Genomic DNA, 24,042 nt, shown 5'->3' on the forward strand with positions numbered 1-24,042 from the left:
ACTTTACTGATGGGCAATGACCCAAAACATACTGCGAAAGCAACCCAGGAGTTTTTTAAGGCAAAGAAGTGGAATTTTCTGCAATGACCGAGTCAATCACCTGATCTCAACTCAATCAAGCATGCATTTCACTTGCTGAAGACAAAACTTAAGGCAGAAAGACCCACGAACAAACAACAACTGAAGACAGCAGCAGTAAAGGCCTGGCAAAGCATCACGAAGGAGGAAACCCAGCATTTGGTGATGTCCATGTGTTCCAGACTTCAAGCAGTCATTGCCTGCAAAGGATTCTCAACAAAGTATTACAAATTAACATTTTATTTATGATTGTGTTAATTTGTCCAATTACATTTGAGCCCCTGAAATAAGGAGACTTTGTATGAAAATGGTTGCAATTCCTAAACGTTTCATACGATATATTTGTTCAACCCCTTGAATTAAAGCTGAAAGTCTGCACTTCTATTGCATCTCGGTTGTTTCATTTCAAATCCATTGTGGTGGCGTACAGAGTCAAAATTATGAAAATTGTGTCAGTGTCCAATTATTTCCGGACCTAACTGTATATATTCATACTGTGCCTGATCTAAAGAAATAAAAGGAAAAAGTATTTCTGGAGTCTTTAGAGTAGAATATGACAATACGCTAAAAACACACATGAGAAGGGACTTTTAAAGTGAATTTTTGAATAAAAAGTAGCGGTGCTGAGTTTTTAAAATTAGTGACATGCTAAACTCCCTAATACATTTTGGTCACTGGGTTCTAGTAAAAATTAAGCTCTAAAGAAGGCTTTGCACACAAATTAGACTTTCAAGCACCCAACTTTAAAGGATGTAAGAAATGGATATGATAATTAAACATACAGGAATTTAGGGGGTTTATGTACAGATGTAGGCAGATTATCTCTTGCTGAAGCTGTGAATTTAATAGCATGCTTCCTAGTAGGAGCACCTACAGCGAGGATTCCCCACTGCCAGTAGAAACAATAATGTCTGGCTACATTTGTATAAAGCATCGCTAAAGCAATTTTGATGTAAAAGAGACTCACAGAAGAGTAACAAATTCATGCATCTTAGTGTGCCAATTTATAAAAATTATGTTGATGTGCTCTGCTGCAAAAGCATCTACTTTTCCTTAACTAATGGAAATGTATGCTTTGAAGTTAGAGGCAAAGTTTTGATGTTTTTTGTGGTGCGATATACAAATAATATATATCTTTTTAAAAATGGCAATTCTTGGCATAGAACAGAAATGCAAGTAGATGCAACAACTCTTAATGCATTCATATATATGAACATGATGCATGATAAAACGTGCTCTCATTGTAGGAACATTAATAATGACATACCTGTACCAGCATATACACTCTTCCAATTTATTGTAAAAATATATATTCTTTATACAGAAAATTATTTTTTTATGCATTGCTCTTTTTTTGTAGTACAGTTATGTCATATCTAAAAAACTATTTCTTACATCTTCTGTAGAAAGTTAGTCATGCAAAACTGCCCTGACCAGCACTATCTCAGTTAACTGAATAACCCCCATAGATTGCACAATGTTTAAATAATCAATTGTATTAACATACAAAATTGCTCGTAGGATCCCAAATTTTACTGTAAGTTTAATCATTCAACTTTTAGATACATTTAATTGTCCAGATGTACTACTAGATAACACATATGTTTTTTTCCTATATACTGTAGTACCTTTGATAAAAGTGTGATGGTACCACTTCAGTATTTCGTAATTAACAATCCCAAAGTATTACAGAGTATTATCACTCACAACCTGGTGGTTTCACTTTATATTTAAAGAAGAAATTATTTATTTAGAAAGTGTATCTTTTTTTCTGCTTTCTAAGTGTAGCAGGGTCATCCCTGACTACTATTCTGTCAATGGGCTGGCAGTAAACCCTGGTAGTATCAGGTTGCCAGTAGTTGCTATGGGGTTTTCCCCCTCACCTTTGGTACTGCACTTGAGTGACAGCAGGGGGTGGTACATCCTGCTGTTGCTGGGATAATGGGGTGCCCGCCTTCTGCATGTACTTAAGGACAGGACCGCCCTAAAGTTAGTGGTTGTTCCTTCCCTCTGAGGAAGGCAGGTCACACCACTGGGAGCCTGAGATTGGGGCTTTCCCATGTGCTCTTCCCTCCGGGAGAGTGAGGGTGGACCATATCTCTGCCTCTGCTAGGGAGGTGGGGAAGAGCTAGGGCGGCTGTGGGTGCCCTTGGCCTGTAGTGGCGGTCCAGGGACCATCATCCAGTGAATACTGACAGACTGTATCCGGCAGAAGACTGCTGTTTAACTGTTACTGCAGAGTGTAGTAATAAACCCGTTCCTGTTTGCAATATACCTCCTGCCTGGTGCATGACCTTACTGGGGGGAGAGGTAATAAGTTCTACCATGGAAGATCACCTTCAGTTCCTGGAGCCACGGCAGATGGAGGCACTGCACTGCTAAGTATATATGTGGTGCATGAACCCCAGAAGCCTGTTCCTGTGTCCCCACTACTATCGGTGAATGACTCAGCCCTCCTGTTGCCAGCAGGTATATGCACCATACACCCTGTAATGGCCCTTATCTGCGATTGGGTGGGGGAAACACCGTTACATAAGCATTATTATTGTACAAATCTTTCTTGTAAAAATAGCTTTTCTGCAATGTTAAATAAAATTCCGGCACAGTTAGACATTGTATCATTACTTTTTTAAGACACTTGGAACACAACATATATGTGTGTTTTTATATACTGTATGTAGAACCTGTTCCTCCACCCTGAGGGAGATCATGTTTCTACCACCTGTTCTGGTGTCGTACGTACCTGTGAGGTGGAACCGGAGGCCTTGAGAAACTCCACGTTGGTATGGGGAGACATCAGTACAGGTACTTAGTACTGGTCTTGCATGCTGCAGTGCCTCCAGCCAGTGAGAATCCTGAGGCAGCCAGGATGGTCCCCACTGACACTCTGATATCTCAATAAAGCAACTATATGATATACAGTAGTCCAACTTGTTTTATTGATGCATATTGATATCCAGTGTGGTCATAACTCCTGGAGTAACACTCCCTTGGCTGGAGGCCCAGTAGACCTCATTCTAGCCCCTTTACCCTAGATGGTAGATAGGGTAAGACATGCTCCCACTCCACAGGGGAAGGGGAGAAACCCTGACTTCTGGGAGAGTGTCAGATATGTACCACAAGGGAATGGCTAGTAAACCTGCCCCATAACAGGGCAGTTCTGATACTTACAAGCACAACATTTGTTCATGTGGCCAAGCATGTATCCTCCCAAGGATGACACTCTCAGGTTTTTGCTAGGCCCACCCCTGGATACAGTAACAGTGCATCCAGGCTGCAATAACAAGCTAGGCCTTATGAAAGAGCTTATCTCTCACAGAGCCTGTACTTAACAGGACTTATGCTCTTTGGACCCAGAAGAAAGATAGTAGCTGGGGGCCTAAGGATGTCTGCAACAAGGCTAAGGATGGCTGTAGAGCTCTGCAACAAAATACTTTTCACAGCTCCGTTTTCATCGATGCACATGCAGGGAAGATCCACTTCCGGGATGCACACGTCTTCCCGGAGGTTGCCGCAACAACTAGGACGCCAGTTGAGGACACATGGGTGCTTCACGGAATGCAGTACAACCTCTACACCAACAGGGGTCGCCACATGCTCACAGAAGCACATATAACCCTCAAAAAGATCAAAAGGCTCCAGCGGTTAAGATCCCAAGCGCCAGAGGAAACGCGGGAGAAAATCAGTAGCTGTTCACTATTGGGGGCAGTGAGAGATAGGGGTCTCTAACTACAGGGGACTACTGTATATCAATACTTACTTTTTTTTGTGAGTGCATTTCTTACTTGGTATTGGAATCATTCCTATAAAAAGTTTCTACACTATGTCTGCGTCCCCTATCTTTTTCTTTTGCTAATGACATCCACCTGGGTGGGACTGCAGGGTCCTGATGAGACAGGGAGAAGAGTTTAAGGTGACTGCTGGGAAAGAATGAAAATGCAAAATTCATAAGCAATAACAATAATAAGGAGAGCTTATCTGTTTAGATATGCCTTTATCAACTGTACCTGCATCTGCAGTGATGTCACTCTGGTATAGATATGCATCGCCAACAGGAAGAAATGTATCAGGTGCTTTCTCCAATGCGTTTCACAACTTAGGCGCATAGGCTCCTTCTACTCAGTGCCTTCTACTCAATCAGTTGTAAATATAACCACAAGGCTTTTAGAGAGGGGCAGATGTGGCGATTCATATGAATCTTTCCTAGTACTGCATGCAAAAGACTACTAATACTGTACATATCAGTGGCAAATAAGTGTCATAATTAAAAATGCAGTATATAAAAATGTTTTGGATATAACTAGGAGTAAATAAAAAAATGGCTTCTCATGCTAATCCATAAAAATGCAAATAAAAATTGCATATATATTTAAAAAATCTTTCCATATAGAGAATCTTTTGCATCTTGAAGATTCTAATGAAAGTGAATCAATTATCAGTAGAAAAAACAAAGGACAAAGAACACAAACAGAGACAGAAACAAAGGACCTGGGCCAATGTACATTCTCAATGATAGATAAATAAGAGGATATAAATTGAACAAAATGTATATGTGTGTGTGTGTGTGTGTGTGTGTGTGTGTGTGTGTGTGTGTGTGTGTGTGTGTGTGTGTGTGTGTGTGTGTGTATGTGTGTATATGATTAAAGTAATGATTTGAAACAGATAACAGGAGGCATATACAGTATCTAAACAGACCAAGCAGGCATGTATCCCCATGTATCCCCTGTAGACCCCAATTCTGTAATTAACTGGTGGAGATGCGGGCTATATCTATTGGGACAAATGGGAGACAAACCATAAAAGTCAACCAAAGAATATGATTATTCCCTTACTGAAGCAACACGTCTAAATTGTGAAACGCATTGGAGAAAGTACCTCAGGAATTCATTCACTCTCTCTTGCGCGTGGGGGCCTCTGTAAACCCTGCCCCCCCCTCAGCGAATCTTACACACCCCCAGGGAGGCGCGACCTCCACTTTGTGCAGCCTAATTATATGTGAAAGAAAGTGTGTTTATATCAGAGGCTCAGAAGCAACAGTATTTACTCTGTGTCATTCACCTACAGTGATTTTGTCTGAATACTTTACTGACTAACACAGACGGAGTGAACTGATGATGAAGTCCATTCCTATGCTCATTGCCCAGCGCATACAGTCACAGTGATAAATAAAGACTAGAAAATAGCATCAAAATGCAATAATCCTTAGCCCACCCTTCCTAATCCTTATCATGAAATCAGATATGCTGCATACACCAGCATACTATGATTCCAATATGTTAAAAATATATACAGTAAGTCTAACTCCCCCCACCCCCCACCCTCATAAAAAAGAGGAGAGTGAGTGGTCAAGAACATTAGCTTTCAGGAGGCAGCCAGGTGGTACAAATCTTGTTCTTAATTAGTGATAACATTTTCACATTTTGTTTTTTTCATGATATACAATTTACGAATGGATGTAATTTAATTTATTTGTTCTTATTCTTTGCTTTTGAACATAATTAGTCTTCAAGGACTAATAGTACCACTAGAGTGTGTTTGAGTTATTAGATAAATAACTAGAGTACTAGCAGCAACTAAGTAGTTATTTAACAAGTCGACTACTACAGTACAACCTGTATTTCTTACTGTTGTCATTTCATATGTCTATGAATCATTAATTAAATAATATGCATTTTGTCATATTGCATGCTCATTTCTATTATTAAACACAATGAACACAACATTGAAATACAATGAAACCATAATGAAAATGTAATCTGTAACTACGAGTCATTAATGTTAACTATGTCAATAATTCCAAAGTGTTACTGTAAGGTAAACATTTTATTGTTATGGAACCTTAGTTGGTACATATAACATCTTATGTATCCAAAGTTTAGATAAGAATATGGACTGTACGCTCAGGCATTTTTTTTTTTTTTTATAATACGCATTTTTCGCCTTTCTAATCTTATTATTGCCTAATAAAAAAAGTAATAATCCATTAATAGGTTAAGTTAGTAGCTAGGAAATAACTATATGTATCCTGTTTGAGAGTAGATGCATTAGAACAGAACAGAAATACATAGCCCAAGTCTGTTCTCCATTTTTAACCTGTCCTTGCCTGAATTTGCCTGAAGCTTAATGTAAGTGCCTCTAAAAAGAATACATATTTGGAACCGCAAGAAACCTGTGTCAGACCAATTTATTGGGAGAAAGACATTTATTTTCAAGTGACACTACACAGGAGCTTAAACAGTCTTACCCCAACCAGGATGCCTCCTTGTGAACTGAAATTTAAAGTAGGAGACATTATCATGCTCCTTAGAAAGCTAATGCCATTGAGAGTAATACGTAATAGTACAAGACTTACTGTTACTCGAATACAAATGCACATAATCGAAGCAAAAGTTATCGGTGCAGCAAACACAGACACAGTACTTATGCCAAGAATCCCACTCATTCCATCAGACACAAATTTACCATTCAGTTTCAAACTAAAACAATTTCACATATGACTGGCTTTTTCAATGACAATCAATAAGTCACAGGTCCAAACGCTTGATAAAATATGCCTTTATCAACTGTACCTAAGCCTGTTTTTAGTCATGGACAATTATATGTTTCTCTACCAAGAGTCAGATAATTTGATGCACTTAGGAGCCTATTCACTAAACAATGATAAGTGGTTTATAGTACATTAAATGCCCTTATAGCACTATATTGCCTACCTTGCTATTCACTAAACAGTGATAACAGTGCAGTATTGCGCTATAATGGCTTTTAAAAGATCTTTAACACTCTGACTACAAAAAGTCATACGAGAAGCCAAAAAAAGTCCCAAATCACTTTTTTGGTAGCAATTGCTATTCACTAAAGAGTGATAAGCATATCAAACTTTAAAATCTTGCAATATTTTAGCGCCAGCTAAGGGCTGGTGCTAAAGATATTGCAAGATGCATAAAAGCATTTTATTTTTACTCAGAACAAGGTAAGGATCAAATGAACAACTGCTCCAGGAAAAAAAGAAAGGCGCTCACCAGCAAAAAGGGGTAAAATTCAAATTTATTAAACTACATAAAAAACAAAGAAACAAACAGTACTAACTACTCTCCCACGCGTTTCACGCCCACTGTGGCGCTTTCTCAAGGAGTATCGAGGTGGGGGAGGTCAGAGATATTTAAACCTCTCCCCGTCATGCAAGACAGCTGTTGTTAATGACTGATTATGCCTTGCAGAGAGAAAAGATGAGAGAACAAAAGAAAAAGAAGAAAAAAAGAAGAAGAGTACCAAAACATACATAATGTTTAGGAAATAAAGCAAGAACAGTATACCCACCCAGTAAACTGCCAATGGTATATAATAACAATCAAAGGCAAGGCATAATAATTATAACATGATAGATCTATAGCATAATAATTTGCCAATGATATATAGCAATTATCAAAGGCAAAACAAAATAATAATAACATAATAGATCTAACAAATAAATTAATAAATAAATAAATATATTGAAGTGAACAACCATAAATACTAAAACAAGCAATAACAGATTTAACCTATGTAGCCAGGTTCCCTTTTGTGTAGCAACCCCCCTCCTCTTACCTCCGCTGCCGGGGGTCACTCGATAGACCCGCCGGCACTTCTGGATGGTGGTGGCCGAGCAGGGAGCACTCCGGTGCTCCGGAGGTCCTTGGCGGCTCCCGAGCATGGCGCCGCCATGTTGCGCAACTTTGCGCATGCGCAGTGAGTCCCCGCATGCGGCGGCCAGCCCGGAACATTGCGCATGCGCAGTTAGAACGTGCGAACGCTGGCCAATAGGAATAGGGCTCTAGAGAAGGGACTACATATCCCATGAGCCTAGGAGCGCCCCACATGACTCCAGGGAGCCAATAGAGCCACAGCATCTCCCTGCAAGGGAGAATTGATACATTTTGCGGGCTTGCAGCACGTTTGGCAGTTGGTGACCGGAGCAGCTAGAGGAAGGAGGTAGGGTGCAGGAGTCAGTGACTCCCTGCACTAGGCCAGCAGCCCCTAGGCCCAAGATAGCCCTGAGTCATCAGTAGCAGAGTGTTGTAGGGACAGGTCCCAGGTTAGGGACTCTGCCCCTTTTATTATCCGGAGAAAGTTATGGACACAGCGGACGCTGCGTTTCCATTCAGAGGTTTGGGCTCAGACCTCCGCTGCGGCTGCAGCAGCCATCCGGGTGGGATCGCCCCAGATGGTAGTTCCTGTGGTCGTCAGCCTCCGGATCCTTTGTGAAGCTCATTGGCAGGCCCGGGCACTGGAGTGCTCGCCAGGTAACCATCACCAAGTGCACCAACGATCCTATATTATTTATTATAAGACATAGTGGCTGCGCAGTCACACATATTTATCTCACCTGCTGGTGGAGGACATTTTGTGTGGGGTTACTTGACACGGGTGGGATCACCCGGTGAAAGGGGGATAGCGTCCTGCGAGACGCAGTAGTTAGTGTCTCCTCTAGGGAGGGACACCTGTTGATGTTATATGCAAAAGTACGTTCCTATGCTCACAAGTAAAGTTATTGGTTGTTTACATGCTGTTGTGTGATATCTATATATTGTCCTGCGAGGATCACCCCCCCTCTGGTGGGAGCCATCGCAGGTGGAGGCGCTGCACCGAGTACGAGGTTACTCCTATTATTATTATATGTGCCCCAGGCTCCCCATGGCGGAGGCTTAGGCCCCCTGTGAGCCTAACAGGTAAAGCACCCCACCTGGTAACATTAGGTTCCCCGCACACATATACCATATGCTCATGGGTGGGGGAGTACTATAATAATTATAATTATTAAGATGACACATTTTGTACTTATGGTTATGTTCCAAGAGGAACTCTTATTCCATTCTATTTGGTCTATGCTTATCAATATTATAGACATATAAAAATACATTTCAATTAATATTTTTCTATTATGTCTTTGTTTTTTAATCAGTCCCTTTGAATTATCTCCCTCCATAGTGTTCTTTATAGATTCCAGTCACAGTTATTTTATTTTATTTTATTTCTGATAATTATTTATTACCTGTCAGTTTTGATGATTATTTCTTTTTTCTTCCTTTTTCTTTTCTTTTTCTTTGTTTTTCTTATATATAGGTCATTTATGCAATGTTTTGCTTTATTTATGCTTATATATGTTAAATCTGTTATTGCTTAGTATTAGTATTTATGGCTGTTCACTTCAATATATTCATCTATTTATTTATTTATTTGTTAGATCTATTATGTTATTATTATTTTGTTTTGCCTTTGATAATTACTATATATCATTGGCAAATTATTATGCTACTGTATAGATCTATCATGTTATAATTATTATGCATTGCCTTTGATTGTTATTATATACCATTGGCAGTTTACTGGGTGGGTTTACTCACTCACTTGGTTGGTTACTCTTTATGTATTAAGGACGCCATTACTACAATGTAGTTTATTTTATTTCATTTGGTTTTTCTCGCATTCTTTATTTATTTATATATTGTTCTTGCTTTATTTCCTAAACATTATTTTTGTTTTGGTACTCTTCTTTTTTTCTTTCGTTCTCTCATCTTTTCTCTCTGCAAGGCATAATCAGTCATTAACAACAGCTGTCTTGCATGACGGGGAGAGGTTTAAATATCTCTGACATCCCCCACCTCGATACTCCTTGAGAAAGCACCACAGTGGGCGTGAAACACGTGGGAGAGTAGCTAGTACTGTTTGTTTCTATGTTTTTTATGTAGTTTAATAAATTTGAATTTTACCCCTTTTTGCTGGTGAGCGCCTTACCTTTTTTCCTGGAGCGGTTGTTCATTTGATCCTTACCTTGTTCTGCTGTCGTCTGAGAGGATCTGCTACACCACCGGAGGCCAAACGGGAGACGCTTCTGGCAGCATCAGGGAAGCAGCTGGAAGGAGGAGGATCAAGACGGTGTCTAATCGTGAGTAGAAGCTACTCCACACCGGGCTTAGCCGGGGCTATGGGGACTACGTGATTGTACAGTATATCACATCATTCTGTCCCTGTTGTGCTCCCCTCTTGTTACCCCCAGTCATCCGCAATCACACTGTTACTGCTTAACCCTTCATTTCCCATTATCTGGTGTCAGCTCCCTTTATTACATTAATCATTATGCTCTAAAAGCATTATCTGCCAGACCACCTGGCGCTTTTACACGGTTTTTCTGTTCTCTTTTATTTTTACTCCACAGGATTGATACCGGAGGCCGGCGGGGACCCCCAGAGACCCACGTGGACACCCCCAGAGACCCGCGGGAAAACCCCGGAGACCCACTGCCCCCCCAAAAACTCTGTGGACCCCGGGAGATCCAGGTGTCCCAGTGGGTACAATCCTGTGCAGTAAAAAAAAAATTCAGACAATTGCAGACAGGTAATGAAAGGGTTAAATATCACGCACTCCATAGTTGTTGGTACAGGGGTTAGGTGAAGCTTATAGTTGCCCCAGGGTGGGTGTTTAGGCTTTGTGTGAGGGTGGCAGTAGAAGTTAACCCCATCATTACCGTAGCGGTTACAACCTCGCGCTACCCTCCCGCAAGGCCTAAACACCATCCAGGGGCAACTACCACCTTCACCCACCTCCTGTACCAACAACAGATATGGGTAAAAGTGCTGTTATTCAAAGTTGGTTAATAGCGCTTTTCCCCATTCAAATTTTTTTTCAGTGCAAAACATAAATACAACACCCTTCCCCCCATCCCCAACACCAACAGATACAATACAATAATGGGCAAAATTACTATTGTCCAGATATGGATAATAGTGCATTTGCCCATTTAAAATAAAACCAGCCAGCCTAAAGTAAATAAAATTTGCACTTACCCCTGCCATGATGAAGGCCGTCCTCGTCATACTCTCCGTCCTTGTCCACCATTGGCAGGAACATTACAATAATAAAAATAAATTAATAGCCACTAACCCCTTAATCACCTTAGCGGTTAGTAACCTCAATAGTAACTAAGGGGTTAACCCCCTCTTCCCCACTACTCACCCGGGAGGCCTAACCACCCACCCCGTGGCAACTGCTCCCACCCTCCACCCCAGATACCCATTGATTGGCACAATGTTAAACCATGCCCATATAATATGGACATGATTTCCAACTATAGCAGTCAATGGGAAACCTAAAAAAACAATCACCAAAAAAACACAAGAATTAAACAAATGAATCACAAAAAAACAAGAATTAAAAAAACAAACACCAAAAATACACAAGAATAAAAAAAACACCAAAAATAAATAAGAAAAAACTCCCACCAAATATAAACAAAATTCAAAAAAACAAGTAACAAATAAACAAGAATTAAACAAATCAGTCAACAAAAATACATACCAATGAAATAAAAACACACATTTGCCAAAAAATGCATTGCTTTCACTGTAATCATCTATAGCCCTAAAGGGGGATAGATAATAAAGACATTAGCAGTCAATGGGCAACCAAAAAATTAAAATTAAAAAATACAATAAAAATACCTGAAAAATAAAAATTACATACAATCAATGTTTTTCTTACCTTTTGATGTCTTCACCCTCTGATTCCAAATGCATCAGGAAGCTCTCGATCCCCGACACAATTCTCCTCAACTTCAGGTAACTTTTTCTTTTCTTCTTTATTGAGTCTTCTCTTCTGTAATTGTAATCCAATCTATTGGGCAGATGTAGTCCCTTCATCTTCTTAAGGTAAGTGAGATGGGACAGGCCTTATATAAAGCCTGTGATGTCACATTTGACTTTCAAATGATACACCCCAATCCGATTGGATGGTGTACCATGTAACAGATTTTTTTGTTTTGTTTAAAGGATGTGACAACATTAAAAGAGAGGACAGCCAGCCAATCAGGATGACTCTGCTTCGCTTAGTTTAAGATGACATCACCAAAAACAAAATGCAACCATCACATGTGACTCCAACCAATTGATTGTGAGATATACCATGTGAGGCATCCTTTTTTTAAAGGATATGACATCACTCCCTTTCCGAATCATCCCCACACAGTTTAAATCTCCCGTGTCACGTGACCGGGTCATTAAAATTTTGCTGCGATACTGGCCTCTCATACTGGGGCCTGTAACTCGGGAAGCAGGGGGTCCCAAAGGCTAAAATTAACGTGGTTCAACTCCGGAGACCACTTGCTTCAATTCTGTACTATTTAAATACAATTAAAACAGTGCAATCGCCTGTAAGAGCAGTATAGGAAGGTGCAGCTCACTCTGTGCAGTTCTCTCGGTGCAGCTCTCTCTGTGCAGCTCTTACAGACTGCAGGCAGATTGCAGGGGCAGAACTAACAAAAAGACACAGATAAAGGCACTGCTATCGCGAGCGGTTTGGCATTTTCCTACATAACGGCTTCTGACTTTCTATAACTCTTTCTGAATATCATGATAACACAAATGTCAGACCGATCGGTAGGGTGATATCAAAACGTTCTATTTGGCAGTGATAACATCGAAGCTACTAGAATTGGCAGCTATATCTCTATATTCATTAGCATCTGCTGTGTGATGTACTTTCTGAACAATGGACTTAAGCAGGATTTATTTCTGTAAAGTATACCGTTTGGAATAGATTGTACATGTCAATTTCTCAATATGCAAACCAAATGTTAAATTGGAGTCAAGCCACATGCTTGGATATTTAAATGAGCCAAGATTAGTGTTAAAGCAGATTACAGGCAGTAGCTCTGTCATGGGAAACATAAGAATTTTAGCCTTCTTCCCAAAAACCCTAGTTACTGTTTTGTCAGTGTTTAAAAACAGTTTGTTTTGGGTGAACCCATATCCAACCTTTGAGAAATTGGATTGCTGGACATTTTAAAGGACAGAAAGGCTGGGACTGTATACGTAGAGAATAGTATTACCAGCCTTCATATGCAGAGAAGTTGTCTTACAAACTGTGGGTAGGTTATATAGAAATTCTTTCCAAAAAGGACCAGAGGAGCGACTCTTGCAGCCATGAAAATAGAAAACATTACATAGTACAGCAATGTTTAAATAAGGGATACAGTGATAGTGTAGGGCTCACAAAGGGCTACTTACAATAAAGCAGCCAAAACTGAGCAGTCATCCAACTTATTGGGTGGATGATCCCTGTGATAGATGCAGCAACTGCCCGCAAACAATCTCCAAAGAAAGAAAAGACCATATAGTGTAGATTGTAAAATATAATGACAAGGCAAAATAAAAATGGAGGCTTACACTTAGGTAGGAATAATATAGCATGGTTGGCAACAGATACCAGGTACACTGGGGTCGCGATCTCTCCGTGTATCTTGTGGATCTCCGCTGCCTCTATCCACTTCCGCACCTCTACCGGGGTTTGCGTCACTTCCGGCACGTCGTGGAACTCCGGCGTTGGTTGGTACGTCACTTCCGGCGCGTCTTGGAACTCCGGCGCTGGCTAGTGATGATGCGGTCTCGATCTTTTCCTCAGAGCACTGGCTGACAGGACACTCTACGCGTTTCGTCGTTGACACACAACTTCATCAGGAGTGATGATTGGCTGCATCTCTAGAGTTTATATACCCACTGACCCTGCACTTAATAATCATATTATTGGCTCTCTGCAGCGTTGCCAATGACTACCAGGGGCGGTCTAAACCTCTTTAACTAAATACCTCCCTCTAATTAAAGGGGTATGGGACATTCGGAAAAATAGTATCATCTGAATAATTTCTCTAAGTCTATCATATATAGTATATCATTCAGTGACAGATTCAACAGTTATACATATACAATAAAATAAAACAATTTTACATTTAAAAATAGGCTTCCTAATTTATGAAAAAAATAACAAGAAAAATACAAAATTTCCTAACTGAATACTACTACTGAATACATTATAATCGTAACACTTGTAAAATGGTAAACGGCGATTGAGGTAATCTCGGAAAGAACAAAGAGACAAAAGGTATATATATTAGAATATAAGAAACGGAAAACATAAATATGTTAATGCTTGAACTTAAAGCTAAACTTTTAAGAAAATGCAAATCATTCTAACATTTTCAAAGAAAGACGCCAAGCTCAATATCCACATTTAACCCAAGAGGGACTAATCTTTTCATTGAAAAAATCAAATATGTTTCTCGTTTTGTCAATAATATATTTCTATCTCCTCCCCTCCAATGGGGAACTACATGTTCCAGGACAGTGAAAACTAGTCCTGCAGTGTTACTTTGGTGATGTGTTAAAAAGTGTTCTAATAGAAGATGGGTAGTTACCCCTCTTCTGATGTTGCTCAGATGGAGAAAGACAGAAAAAAGTAAGGGTCACAGAACAGAGCCTCAGGCGGCTCCACAGGTAATTTCCAAGTGGTTATAGTTGGAGCCTGAGAGACATATTTTGGTATCTTCCTGATAAATAAGAGTTAAACCCGTTTACAGCATGGGATCCAATACCAGAGTGCGTGCGTAAGTGTGTTTAAAATAATAGCAGTATCAAAAGCCTTTCCAAAATCGAGGAATATTGTTCCAGTCAATTGTCCATATTCCATACCATATTGGATTTCATTGCAATTTTTTAAGAGGGTCGTTACTGTGGAGTGACTTGGTTGGTAGGCAGATTGGAATTTACGTTTAAGTTTTGACTTCCTGAAGTTTGTTAGTTGGGAATTAACACATTTTCCATGAACTTGGATAATAGAGGAAGCATTGAGATAGGTCTGCAGTTTGAGACTATGGGGCCTATTCATAAAACTGTGTACTGTAACTATTCACAAAAATTTGATAACATGGCAATATAAATAGGTGAGAAAAAGTTTGTGAACCCCAATGATAATTACAGAAATTTCATAGTTTTCCATGATAACCTTCTTGAATCAAAACCACTTTAAAAAAAAAATATTAACCAATTCCATGTTTCTTTTCCAACAAAACATCATCTTGATCATCTTTTGGCTGCTGATTTGACGCTTTCATTTCGGAAAAAAAAGGCGCTAAAGCTTTAAGTATACAGGTACCAAATTGCGCATGCGTGAACTCATGCTCTAGTGCGCATGCATCAATGCATTTACGTGCTATGGCACGCATACACATAGAGTATGCGTGTCATTGGGAATTAAAGTTACTACTGTAGAGTACATTATATTTACCTTCATTATAAACCTTACCAATCGGGTGGAGATGACGCAATGTCAAGGGTGTGTAGAAGCTCGAGCCAATCATGTAGCCGGGATCCAGGCTGATACAGTTGTTTGGTCCCTGCTGATGACATTGGTAGCCAGATGAAGCCATACAGTTATAGTCAAATTGAGGCTTGTACTCAGGTGGGGGCAGGTAGCCAGGATGTAGGTTCACTGTGTTTTCAGTGATGGTTGGATCGTAATGTTAGTAGTATTGGCAAACCGGTGGTGGCACATATTAGGCTCGGGAAGTACAATTATCCAATCCCTTAAACCCGACCTTTCTCGTTTTGAAGTTGCCATGATCAAACATACCCGCAAAACATGGGAGCAGTGACCAATAACCTCATGTGCTGCCTGCATGCAGGGATGTTCTAATAAAGCAATCATTTATTTAAAAACTATGCCATATAAAATTCTTCCACCCACGAGGGCTAGGCGAATATTTGAAGTGATTATGCTTGTCAATGATATAGCCATATATCTCTGATAAAGTCGCTGTCTTATCTGTTCCATCATTAATTGCAGAAAATATCATGTATTCGAAAATGCATTTGGGTTGATTATAAGGAATTGATATGATGTATGTCCCAGGCAAACAGTGAGCAGAAAAAGCAATGTAAAATAATGTCCACCACATTTTGTTGTGGAATATAATGTGAAACGCCTAAATTTGATAACGTCTTCAGTGACAAAGGTCATTTAACAATGGATTACTGTAATGTCCACTCTTTTCATCTGGTATAAAGACACCTGGACATTGACTATCCACTTTATATGCAAAGACATTCACATTTGCCATCTGGTGAACATGCGCTGAACTGCAACCACACAAATCAGAATTCAGGTAATCAAGTACAGATAAACAAAGGTGTGCTTGACAACTTCACAGGAGTTGAGGGAATGAAGATTGATTACATCACACGAGGAATACGAGAGATGGCGTCGAGATTGTCCAGAGATGTGGTCAACAACAGGCAGTTGCCCCTGTATGAATTAGACAAACAATAAGTAATTAAGAGTCAGCGTATGTGAAAAAGTAAGTGAAACCACGGTTTTATCAGATAAATTAAAGGGGATAATTACAATCGGGTGTTAAAATAATTAGGCAGATCTTCAGGTGTGAGTTTGGGAGGCCCCATCCTATATAAATATAAGACACGTTGTGAGTTTGGTCTTCACCATACAGGTGTGTGAAAACACCTGAAGCTACAATCAAAATAAATCTCTGAGGAGCTCAGAAAAGCAGTTATTGATGTTCATCAATATAGAAAGGGTTACAAAACCATTCTAAGGATATGGGAATCCACCAATCCACTGTCACACAAATGGACATAGTTCAAGACCACAGTTTACTCTATCAAGGAGCAATCGTCCTACCAAAATCGCTTCAAGAACAAACTGACAAATCATCCAGGAAGACACAAAGATCCCCACAGTAAAATCAAAGGATCTGCATGCCACTCTCGCCTTGGCTAATGTGAGTGTTCATCACTCAACTATTAGAAAAATGAACAAGAATTGAGTTAATTGAAGGATAGCCAGGAGGAATCCACTGCTCTCTAAAATGAACAATCCTGCATGTCTGAAGTTCACCAGGTAGAAAAAGGTAGAACTTTTTGGCCTCAATGAGAAAAGTTATGTTTGGCGAAAACTAAAACCTCATCCCAACTGTCAAGCATGGCGTGAGAGTGTGGTGGTTTGGGGCTGCTTTGCTGCCTCAGGACCTGGACGGCTTGCCATCATTGGCACAACCAGGAATTCTGCATTATATCAGAAGATTCTAGAGGACAATGTCAGGCCATCCATCCGTAAGCTGAAGCGAAAGTGAGTCATGCAGCAATTACATTTATTGGAAACATACAGTACAAGCAAATCTATAAAAGGATGTAGCAATGAAAAGGAAAAAAAGAACAGTGCATATGCAATAAATAATAAACACACTGAATAAAGTGGTATGAGCTAAATATATATCATCTTTAATTGTACCTCAATGTTCCCTTGTCTTGTGTAATATGAAATTTTTTTTCAATCAGTTTTCAATCAGTTTTTTTTTACTATTGTATGTTTATGGAGATGATCTTAAGAAATTGTGCTCTGAGTAATGGCAACACCATTATGTTCTTGATCCATTTGGAGTTTTTATCATGCATGTACAGTATAATACTGTATGTATTTGTTTTATTGCACTTTATCCCAATTAGTAGAATAGGTAATATATATACAGATCGAGGATGGCTACACTATGATACCCCTAATGAAGCTTTGTGAAACGTGTAGGGTGAAAGACTATGCCTAGAGTTTTAGACTCTAAACCAACTATCAGTCATTTGCCGAGATAACGCCAGACAAGATCCCACATGACTCGGAAGCAGAACAGAGCAGACTTCCGAATTACAGCATAATGAGTATGGGATTACCCTCTATGCCTAATATCTTCTTAAACATTGTGAGTGCTATGTGCATCTTTAATGTCCTTTTAAATGTATTAAATCAAGTTACACTATTTTTTTTGCCTTGCTATCTTTTCATACCTCTACCTCTGACACAACATCTATCTGAAGGGATTCAAAGCGCAGCAGTGTTGTATCTCTGTCCTTTTCACAATATCATATAGAGCGGACCTGGATCCCATTAGGACTGATGCCTGATATTTCTCTCTTTTTGTCTGACCATGAAAATGTCTTGTAAGTGTGGACCATGAAAGTAGAAATTGCCCCTTTCCATTACATTTTACACTGTTTTTCTTCTTTGCACTGTAGGTTTGTTTTTCTGGATTTCTACAAAAGAATGGAACCTGATGGGAGAGACTGACCAGCAGTTACATAAAACACTTAGTTTAAGTCATTGCTGCTCAAGGGATACTGAATCTAAAGGACCACATCATTTTTTAAATAAACCATTTATGGATAAATAAATATCATGTTTTTGCATCAATTTTTTGATCAGGTTATTTTGATCTATTATTAGGACTTAGATTAAGATCTAATAACATTTAAGATTTGAAATATGTAAAATATGTGAAAATCCTAAGTGGTTCACAAACTTTTTCTCACCACTCTAGATTGAAACCAGCTTTTTAAGAAGCATTATCACTCTTGCTATAACAAGGCATGAAAAATGTCCAAACACGCTTTTTTTGCCAGTATCTGTTATTCCCAAAGCTCTGAGATGCCAATCGTAGGTCAAACACAATTTTCTTTTATCTTCACCTAAAGGGTGGCAAGAACGGAATTGCAATTTTTATATGACAGAGGTTATTTTATTTTTTACTAAATAGGATTCAATCTGGGGGTCACCGTGCTGACCCGCATTAATTTCAGCTTTGGAGACACCATTTCAATCATAGGTAATAAAAATAAATGATAGTCCTGCTTACCTTAGTGGCTACCGGCTAAGGTAATGTAGGGGTTAATTAGCAGGAACTGCTTTGTTTGTGGTAGAGGGGGTGGGTGAAGTTTGTAGTTGCCCCAGGGTGGGTGATTAGGCCTACCGGGAGGGTTGCTATAGGTGTTAGCCCTTTAATTACCTTAGCAGTTACTATCGCTAAGGTAATGAAGGGTTAACACCTCCCACTAGGCCTAATCACCTTCCCCCCAGGGCAACTACCCCCTTCACCCTCCCCCTCTACCACCAACAACCCTACACCAGAACAGAAAAAAAGTACTATTAACCAAAAATGGCAAATAGCACGTTTGCCCTTTCAAATATATAATACAGTGCAATTAAATACAATAATATAAAGAAGAAATACAGTAGCCATTTTATCCATTGATTATCACTGTGGTTTGAAAGGCAATAAAACAAATCTTGTTTTTTTAAGACAATTTGCAAATCAACATTAAAATCTGTTTTGCTAGATTGATTAAAATACTTAGGGGCCTTCATAAAAAGTCTTGGTGGCCTGTGACGCCGTCATTTTTGCCAGTGTAGTTATCACTGTATTCAGAAAGACTTGGAAGACCTGCGTAGCTAAATGCCCAAAACTGGCGAGGAGCAGTGATGTGATATTCAACTCTCTCAAAAGTTCTCTCCGTGGATCTGCAGCAAAGTGGGTGGGCCAGCTGCATAGAGAGCTGCACAGAGAGAGCTACCTCTCCCTGCACATATCTCAACAGTGATCGCAGGGTTTTAATAAAAAATGTATTATTAGTGAACGTGAGCAGAGGGTCTTCGGAGCAGAACCGCATTGATTTCAGGTCCGTGGAACCCCTGCTTCCACAGATACAGGCCCCGCTATGAGGTGCCGGTATCCCTATGCATTTATATGTCCCACATCACGTGACTAGCACATTTAAATGCATAGGAGATATCAACACCCCATAACAATGCCTGAATCTCGGGAAGCAAGGGGTCCCCGGACTTGAAATCAATGCGGTTCTGCTCCGGTGAGCTCCTGCTCACATACACTAGTAATACATTTTTTATTAAAACAGTTCAATAAAGTAGCGGTTAACCGCTAAGGCAATGAAGGGGTTAAACTTCAATAGTCTGTTTATTTAGGACAGGCGGGGTGGAGGAAGGGGGTAGAAGCCCCAGGGTGGGTGGTTAGGTCTGCCGGGAAGGTTGCAGGAGGAGTTAAACCCTTCACTACCATAGCGGTGGAAACCATTATGGTAATGAAGGGGTTAACCAGTTTGGACATTTGAACAATCAAAGTAACCGGGAGCCACAGCTCTTGCCTGGGTGGTTACCACGTGCATCTTCTGGGTGTGGTAGCTGCATCCGGCTAAACCCACACGTGGCAGAAGTTAGGTCTTCGTCTCCTCCCCCTAGTGGATCCAGGAGTCCAAGGCATTGTAAAATGGGCGTGGCTATGACTTTCGCGCCAAGCCACACAGACGTTGCAATTGCAGGGCTGGCATTCTGCAAATCATGCACACGGTTCACTCGATGTTGGCGGGAACCACGCTCCGACTTCTGGATCCTCTTCTGGGACCCTGAATTCTCCTCAGTAGATGCTTGGAGTTCCATCTTGGGGTTGCTATATTGCAAGCGGCCACACTGGTTGGCATACTCTACATCCGCTGTTATCTCCCCCTGCTGCAGGTGGGTAGTCCCATCTTGGGGGTGCTGTCTTTCAAGATACCACACCGTTAAACATACTACTGCCCCCTGCGCATCCTAGGACACATTATTTGAGCATACGCTGTAGTCCCATTATTGGGGTTGCTGTCTTTCAAGCAGGCCACACCTTGGGCAGCCTGCAACATGTACTCGGCTCATACCATGGGTTTCAAGCACATCTCAGCCTTTGAAAGTGAAAGGACCCGGCTCTGATATAGTGAGTTCAGGCACCTCTCTGGTATAAAGTGATACAAAAGTGTAATCTGCACTCATAAATGGTATTAATAGTGATTTGTGATAGTGTGACCCTTATGGGAAATAAAAGAACCTGATTAGAATGAGGTTTGTGCCGCTGTTCTTGTAGGATGGCTCAGCACTCCAAACTAGTACAAAACGAAAAGAAAAACAGCGCAAAAAAACCTCATAGTGTAGTATATTGAAATATAATATTTCATAACAAAGGTGAGTATTGCACGTACATCAAGATAAAAAATACACAGCATGACATGTTAGGGATATGTAACTACTCGTCGGGACAGCAACACAGGAACACGGTGTGCAGGCTTGGGTTTCCTTCCTCTGGTAGCAGGGACCCAGGATCGAAGAGACCAGCTCGAAATCGAAGTTCCTTCCTTAACAATGGGGATGCCACTGCCATCGGTTCAGAGGAGGTGATTCTCCTAGCCGGTTCCGGGTTAATCCGCGTGTACGTGTGACGTCATCAAGTGGCGTCGCGCCGCGCTGGATAGTGAAGCAACCGGCGAATGTCCAAAACACAACTGCTCAATAGGGAAATGCCTCAATGGGTAAAAGAGATAAAGGAACGCGCCCTCTCCTATGCGTTTCGTATAAAAAATACTTCTTCAGGGAATCGCTCAGAAGATTCCCTGAAGAAGTATTTTTTATACGAAACGCGTAGGAGAGGGCGCGTTCCTTTATCTCTTTTACCCATTGAGGCATTTCCTATTGAGCAGTTGTGTTTGGGACATTCGCCGGTTGCTTCACTATCCATAGCGGCGTGACATGAACAGTAGAGAGACGCCACTTGATGACGTCACACGCACACGCGGAACCGGCTAGGAGAATCACCTCCTCTGAACCGACAGCAGTGGCATCCCCATTGTAAAGGAAGGAACTTCGATTTCGAGCTGGTCTCTTCGATCCTGGGTCCCTGCTACCAGAGGAAGGAAACCCAAGCCTGCACACGTGTTCCTGTGTTGCTGTCCCGCCGAGTGGTAACATGTCCCTAACATGTCATGCTGTGTATTTTTTATCTTGATGTACGTGCAATACTCACCTTTGTTATAAAATATTATCTTTCAATATACTACACTATGAGGTTTTTTTGCGCTGTTTTTCTTTTCGTTTTGTACCTCTCAGGTATGCAATTGTCCTGGACAAGATAACAAATGGCCCTGATACAGTGAGTGCCCTCATTCACTTCTCAGTCAGACAGCGGTTGGCTTGCAGTCATGAGCGGGATGCCTCCCTCCTAGAGAGCACCCACGCTTGCAAGCAGTGGGAATACTTGGCCTGTCCCTCGCTTCTCCTTCAGACTATACACTATACCCTTCTTGACTGTCCGGCTGCTCATCTAAGCAGTGCCTTCAAATGTAACACCCTTCCCCCCCCCCTAATGGGAGAACTACCATGTTCTGTATACTCTGGTGCTGAGTAGCTCACCTGTTGTAGGCCAGGAAGCTTGAGTCTCTGCGATGTTAGTGGGAATAGCAATGGGACATATCGGTACTTCTTTGGTGCAGTGCCTCCATCCTGTAGGGTAGCTGCCAGAGGCAGATTATATCCCTGCAGGAACCCCTTTTTGCCAGTAATTGACACAAAGATGTGGAACCGTTCACCTTTTATTTGGCGGGTCAGGACCCGATTCCATCTCTTGCAAGAGAGGTACTTCTTACACGACCATCATATAATATCTTCCCTCGCATCTTGCATCACCGTCATTCCCTGACTAGACCCCCCAAGGGCTTGAGGCCCTTGAGGCTAGTCACCACCTCCATACCCCTGTTGGGGTAAGGCAGAACCCCGCCTCACTCACTGGGGAGAAGGCTACATACTGGATTAAAAAAAAGGGAAAAAGTAGCGCTACTCACTATCCTAAAATTATTAAATAAACAATAAAAAGTAAAGTGTAAATACAACACGAATGTGTAAATAGAGGAAGATTAAAGATTCCAATATAGGTAAACTTAAGTCTAGCAGCCGGAGTCCATGAGGGCGTTCCACGTCCCTCCAAATCTGAGCAGAGAAGAAAAAAGTGTCCTGTGGCGCGTTGACTCAGGTATAGTTGTTGAGGATAGTCCAGATAAATGTAAAAGAAGACAACAATATATTAATAAAGGTTATATACCTACTAAAGTACTTATAAAAAAGTACTTGCACTTACAAATTAAATGTGGCTTGTACTGATAATTTAAAACAAATATAATCACTGCGCTTCTCCATGTAAAGAGCATGCAGCTAGTGAAGGAAATGGCCATACAAATGTGCAAAACAGAAAGTGAATCCCTGCGCTTCTCCCATAGGGATAGCAATCAATGGGGAATATATATATATATGTATGGTGTAAATATCTATAAGAAAAAAGGAGACTTTTGGTATACATCCTTTGATCAAATAATGCCAAGCCTGCTAACCACGTCAAGGTAAGTCTCTCTTAGCAGGTCCCTACGCTAAATGCATACTAGTGTTATGTGAAATAAGCCCAGAAGGGGTTAAAATATCAAAGCATATGCTTGTATAACCTAGTGCAATTAAAAACTGGTATATACCAGTACAGATACTCACATGTAAGTGAAGTGAAATAAGGGGACCTTGCTAGGAGATTATATACCTAGAAGAGGAGGGGCTGGCCTGCCACAAACTGCTCAATAAGCAGTTGCAGGTGATTTCACATTCTGTTTTGTACTGATAATTGTCATACCATCCGGAATAGCAGGGGTTAATCAGGACTTAGATTTGGCCTGTACTGATTATTTTCAGCATATATATTTTTATATATATATATATATATATGATGTGGTGGATTCTGGGGTTAGAGCTTGCTGGGATTGTTTGTTTATTAATTTAAATTTTCAACTGGCATCAGTTGTTTAGAGGTTAGTGGCCCCTCCTCCCAGGGTTTAAGCTCACCCTCCCCACTTTTTAAATTAGGGAAGGTTTTTTCATTTTTCTGTATGGACAGACCCACTGCGGTCATTCTCCCTCCAACAGAGATAAAAGAGAAGTCTCACAGTTTTATGTTATGACCTGCACAATTTGGTTATGCCTTGACGCAGCATGCAGGCTTATAATGCTTTGGCCAAATGTTTTAACTTAATGACCCTTTCTGTCAGGGTGAAGTCAGGTACTGATAATTATGCCTTGGAAACATACATCTGAGTCCTTCATCCAGCACTCAGAAGGTTAACCAGTAAGAATACTTGGGCAATCAGGAAATAAGCTGAGACAGCTGACAACCAGCTTGATAAGGAGGCTACTGCTTGTAGTAGGTGGTTCACTCAGACTACAGAGCTGTCATGTGCAAGCTACTATCCAGAAGGATTTCCTAAACTCTCTAGAGACAGAGATTCCCAAACAAAGATACAGTAAAGTCTTTAATATTGTTCCATAACTATTGTGGTATATGTTTAGGGGTTGGGAACTGGACAAAGCCATCCAGCCTGATAGATAGGGCCTGGAATGTTTAGCAAATCTCCCAATGGGGAGTAGGCGTTCTTTTTATGAGTTTTGTTTTGCTTTAAAGGGACAGTGTGCCCA

Source organism: Ascaphus truei, chromosome 2 (genome assembly GCF_040206685.1).
Source record: "Ascaphus truei isolate aAscTru1 chromosome 2, aAscTru1.hap1, whole genome shotgun sequence".
NCBI classification, from domain to species: Eukaryota; Metazoa; Chordata; class Amphibia; order Anura; family Ascaphidae; genus Ascaphus; species Ascaphus truei.